Source organism: Bos indicus x Bos taurus, chromosome 1, assembly GCF_003369695.1.
Source record: "Bos indicus x Bos taurus breed Angus x Brahman F1 hybrid chromosome 1, Bos_hybrid_MaternalHap_v2.0, whole genome shotgun sequence".
Classification (NCBI taxonomy): Eukaryota; Metazoa; Chordata; class Mammalia; order Artiodactyla; family Bovidae; genus Bos; species Bos indicus x Bos taurus.
Window position 1 is genome coordinate 121,931,173 of NC_040076.1, and position 6,003 is coordinate 121,937,175.

Here is a 6,003-nt window from a genome sequence, read left to right on the forward strand (position 1 = left end):
TTTTTCCCACCTCAACTTTATTGTTCCTGGCAATTCCCCCAATATACAGTGCCACAATTTCAAACACATTGGTGTTTGAAAATATGAGACTCCCATGTTAAAGCCAAACCAGTTTCCCCACGGCAGGACTTCTCAAAGCCTCTGAGAGGTTAATGTACATTTTGAACTCTCAAGAGATAAAGGAATAGATTTAGGTACTCCTTTGTGAGCTGTTTTCTTTGTGAAGTGAAGTGAAAGTTATTCAGTAGTGTCTGACTCTTTGTGACTCCATGGACTATACAGTCCATGGAATTCTCTAGGCCACAATACAGAATACCCAGGCATCAAACCCAGGTCTCCCACATTGCAGGTGGATTCTTTACCAGCTGAGCCACCAGGGAATCCCTTTCTTTGCTAAAGGGTCTCTTAAATATAAAGAAATGCAGAACAATATATTGTAAGCATATTCTAGAAAACACTTCTCTGGCATCTTTAAAATGAATGAGTGTTTTAAACTTTAGCAAAGCCTTTATTCCCCCTTTTAATCACCTGTTATGGGCATCCCTGGTGGTTCAGACTGTAAAGAATTTTACTGCAATGAGGGAGACCCAGGTTCAACCCCTAAGTCAGGAAGATCCCTTGGAGAACGGAATGGCAACCCACTCCAGTATTCTTGCCTGGAGAATGAGAAGAGGTGGCAAGATTACACAGAAGAACTCTACAAAAAAGGTCTTAATGACCTGGATAACCACGATGATGTGATCACTCACCTAGAGCTAGAGATACTAGAGTGTGAAGTCACATGGGCCTTAACGAAGCATTACAGCAAACAAAGCTAGTGGAGGTGATGAAACTCCAGCTGATTATCTGAAATCCTAAAAGATGATGCTGTTGAAGTGCTGCACTCACTATGTCAGCAAATTTGAAAAACTCAGCAGTGACTGCAGAATTGGAAAAGGTCACTTTTCATTTCAGTCCCAAAGAAGGGCAACGCAAAGAATATTCAAACTACTGTACAATTGCATTCATTTCACATGCTAGCAAGGTAATGCTCAAAATCCTTCAAGCTAGTATGCAATAGTATATGAAGTGAGAACTTCCAGATGTATAAGCTGGATTTACAAAAAACAGGAACCAGAGATCATATTGTGAAAATCTGTTGGTTCATAGAGAAACCAAGGGAATTTGAGAAAAACTTCTGCTTCATTGACTACATGAAAGCCTTTGACTGTGTGGATCACAACAAACTGTGGAAAATTCTTAAGGAGATAGGAATAACAGACCACCTTACCTGCCTCCTCAGAAACCTGTACGCAGGTCAAGAAGCAGCAATAAGAACTGGACATGGAACAACAGACTGATTCCAAATTGGGAAAGGAATACGTCAAGACTGTATATTGTCACCCTGCTTATTTAACTTATATGTAGAGTACACCATGTGAAATGCTAGGCTGGATGATTCACAATCTGGAATCGAGATTACTCGGAGGAATATTAGCAACCTCAGCTATGCAGATGATACCACTCTAATGGCAGAAAGCTAGGAGGAACTAAAGAACCTCTTGATGAAAGTGAAAGAGGAGAGTGAAAAAGCTGGCTTAAAGCCCAAGATTCAAAAAACTAAGATCATGGCATCTGGTCCCATCACTTCATGGCAAGTAGATGGGGAAAAAGTAGAAGTAGTGACAGATTTTATTTTCTTTGGCTTCAAAATCACTGCAGATGGTGACCGCAGCCATGAAATTAAGACACTTGCACTTTGGAAGAAAGGCTGTGAGAAAACTAGATAGCATATTAAAAAGCAGAGACATCACTCTCTGGAAAAAGGTCGGTCTAGTCAAAGCTATGGTTTTTCCAGTAGTCCTGTACTGATGTGAGGGTTGGATTACAAAGAAGGCCGAGATGCTTTTGAATTGTGGTGCTGGAGGAGACTCTTGAGAGTCCATTGGACAGCAAGGAGATCAAACCAGTCAATTCTAAAGGAAATGAACCCTGAATATTCATTGGAAGGACTGATGCTGAAAGTGAAGCTCCAATACTTTGACCAACTGATGCGAAGAGCCGACCTATTGGAAAAGACTCTGATATTGGGGAAGATTGAGTGTGGCAGGAGAAGGGGGCAAAAGAGGATGAGATAGTTTGATGGCATCACTAACTAAATGGACATGAGTTTGAGAATACTCTGGGAGAGAGTGAAGGACAGGGCAGCCTGGCATTCTGCAGTCCATGAGGTTGCAAAAAGTCTGATATGACTTAGTGACTGAACAACAATAAATCACTTAATGATTGAACAACAATAAATCACCTGTTAAGCTGAGAGCCTTGCTCACAAATAGACGTCTGGTTGAGAGAGATTTTGAGGGGAAAATATGAAGCTTTAAAGAAACACACAGATGTAAAACAAAATATTGTATATTTGGATATTTTTCTGAAATTTCATTCAAGTAATAGTATTCTATGGCTTCATTTTTCAAACTGTAGCCTATTAGTGTGAGAGCAGTTTGAAGATAGTCTTAGAATCTGGTATTAGGATGAAAATCCAGGCTGTGTACTTGTACTATTTCTTATAATTGTATATTTGTGTACTTGTACTGAGATAAAACCCGGTTCTTTAGAAGAGTGTTACTGAATTATAATGATGTTTTTGCATCTCCTGCCTCTCTCAGTTAACAATAATTTTTAGAATTTAGGGATATAACACAATAACAAGCTCTATGTATGTAACCTCATTGTCTTTGTTGGACAACTACTAATTGTTTCCTATCTGTAATGGTCAAAATGGACATAATTCAAAATTTTACATTTTTCTATTTTACGTTTTATTTTGCAAAATTTTCTATTTCTATTTTATATTTTTCTGTAAATAAGTGTATATAAAAAAGTTCAAGGAGAAGCTATATTCATTAAAAAGAAAAGGAAGACAATATAACTTTAGACAATGAGGAATTTGACATCTTGAAGGTAACATATGGATGTTAACTTTTCTTTTTTTTTTGGATGTTGATTTATAAATCAGTTTAGGATCTCAAATTCACTACTGAGAAAAATAATTCTAGAGTGGGTCATTGAATTGTCAATCTACCTGCATATGGACTTTGAAAGTGAAAGTGTTAGTAGCCCAGCTGTGTCCAACTCTGAGACCCCCATGGGTTGTAGCCTGCCAGGATCCTCTGTCCATGGAATTCGCCAGACAGAATACTGAAGTGGGTTGCCATTTCCTAAAAGATCATTTAAGTAGAGGGATTTATATTCACAGATGTCCCGAACTTTGATCAAGAATCAATTTTTTGAAATAAGTCATTATATGTTTTATCACATTATAATACAATTCCAATTAAAGGCCCTAGTTCACCACTGTTTCTCCACTGGGAACTTATCAGCCCCATGTGCTTATAGTCTGTGCCACGCAGACGGTCCTGGGGACTCCCATTCATGCAGTTTGAGAGCACAGATTACCATTACTTACAAGCTTAAAGCCTAGGTTAAATAAAGCATAGAAAGCAGTAATTCGAGTTTAGCCACAGAAACAACAGAGTTACATTTAGGGTCAAGTCTGGATATATCTGGCATCTGACCACCATCTGGCTTGTGTTGTTGAGAGATCAACTGTACTCTCTAAAGGAAAACGTCTTATGGACACTAACTTAAAGCACTCTAAGTGTAAACACTGGTTTACTTTTATTTAAGCAATTTACATAGTTCATCTGCTTCTTTTTTTTTTAAAAGGAGGGGTTAAAACTCGTGAAAAGCTGCAGTACAAAAGGCTAACACACTCCATATTTGTGCAGAAGAATTTCATTTTTAGATAGTAAGTCTGGGTGCCTTATTTGTTTCATCGTCAAGTCATTTAGAATGTCAATTTATGGGCAGAAGTGAACTTTGGCTGCCCAAAAGCCATGAAAATTTCTCGTCTCTATCCACTATCAAGGGTAGAGAATGGAAATATTCAATTTCTCAAACTTCCCTGGGTGGATCACCACATCACCCCTAGACTACTGGCCCCTGGATAAAAATAATCTTTGTTTTGGGGGAAAAAAAAGGAATTTTTAAAGATTGTGGAGATGTCTTGGATTCCGATAAAGTTGTGTCTCCATGCATTATGGGACAAAATACATGAGGTTTTAGACTCTCAGGATTAAAGTACGCAAGAAAAGGTAGTATTTTCTTTGGATAGTCAATATGGCATTTTTTCCTGTAAAACCTCTTTATATCTATTTTAAAAATCTCAGTTTTAATTTGGAACTATTTTTCAGAAGCTAATCATCTGTGATCAGAGACACAAGCTGTTTTAGAAAGTGCTTGCATTAGAAAGCAAGCCAAATCTGTTGGTACTCCAATCTTGGACTTTCCAGCCTCCAGAACTGTGAGAAATAAATTTTTTGTTGTTTATAAGCCACTCAGTCAATGGCGTTTTTTTGTAACAGCCAAATGGACTAAGACACAGAGGGGGATTACTTTGTGTATGTATGTGAGGTTTTTGTTTTTTCTTTTACATAGAAGGCAACTGAGTGGTCCTAATTATCTTTTGTCAACTTCTGAAGAACAGAAGAGTATGAGATAAGGTAAAGATTAGAAACACTAATGGGGGCTTCCCTAGTGGCTCAGTGGATAAGAATCTGCCTGCCAATGCAGGAGACATGGATTTGATCCCTAATCTGGGAAGATCCCACATGTGGGTGTGCAGCTAAGTCCACGCACCACAACTATTGAGCCTATGTTCTAGAGCCTGGGAGCCGAAACTACAGAAGTCTGTGCAGCCTAGAACCTGTGCTCTGCAACAAGAGAAGCCACCACAATGAGAGAGAAGCCTGTGCACTGCATCTACAGAGTAGCCCCTGCTCACCACAACTAGAGAAAAGCCTCTGCAGCAGCAAAAACCCAGCACAGCCATAAATGAATCAATTAAAAAAGATGCTAATGGAAGTATCTAATGGAAAAATACTAATGGAAGCATCATACTAATGGAAACAGTATATTAAAGTATACTTGAATACTAAACTTCTCATGTTTAGTAATAGCATGTGCTATCACTTTCTCCTTTGGGGACCTCTGTTGCTGAAAGAGGAATTGTGCTGTGGTCTTTGTGAAGCCACGCACAGTTGCAGTAATCCCTGGACCTGTCAGAGAACAGCTAAGATGTACACAGTAAAATCTCATTAAAACAATAAAATAGTTTAATCAAAATTCACCAAAGTTTATTAGTTGAAATAAATTTGTAATTGAGGCAGTGATTATAAGTGAAAAAGCTACTGCATTGTTTTCTTTAAACATTTCTTGTTTTCTTTAAACAACATGGCCTTGTATCCTTGAGCTAGATGATAGGGGCAGTCATATTGACCATGTAAGCCATGTAGGTTTTGGAGTTTACCTAAGAACATGGGGAACTACTGACATGTTTTAGCAAATGAACATGGTCAGTATTGCATGATTTAAAGGTCAATCTGCTTATAGAAATGAATTATTTGTAGGGGGTTTTTAAAAATGGAGTAGCAGATCCAAGTAAGAGGATATGGCAATGATCCTAGAAATATATCATGGTGTCTTTCAGTGTGAGAATGGAGAAAATTTGAGAAATGATATCACCTAGGGATGCTGAATAAAACATAAATGCAGAATCGATTGGATAGAAGGGGAAAAAGAGAGATTAGAGCCAATCCTTGTAACCAGATTTATGTCTTAAGCAAATCAGTGGACAGTTGTTCTCGGTAGTATTATCAAAAAACAAAAGCATGTTTGTATTCAGGGGGAGGTAATGAGCTCATTTGGATATATTGAATTTGAGGTGCCTTTAAAGCAGTTAGATGTATAAGCCTAAGTTTTGGAGAAGGGCTTTCCCTGAAAAAGGTGAATGTGGGAATCCTCATTATAAAAGTGATATTTACCACCATAGTAGATGCTGAAGAACAGGTGTGCTGCAGTCCATGGGGTCACAAAGCATCAGATATGACTGAGTGACTAGACAACAACCACCATCCTGGGGGTTAGATGAGACATGCCTCACTACCACCCAACTTCCAAGGAAGA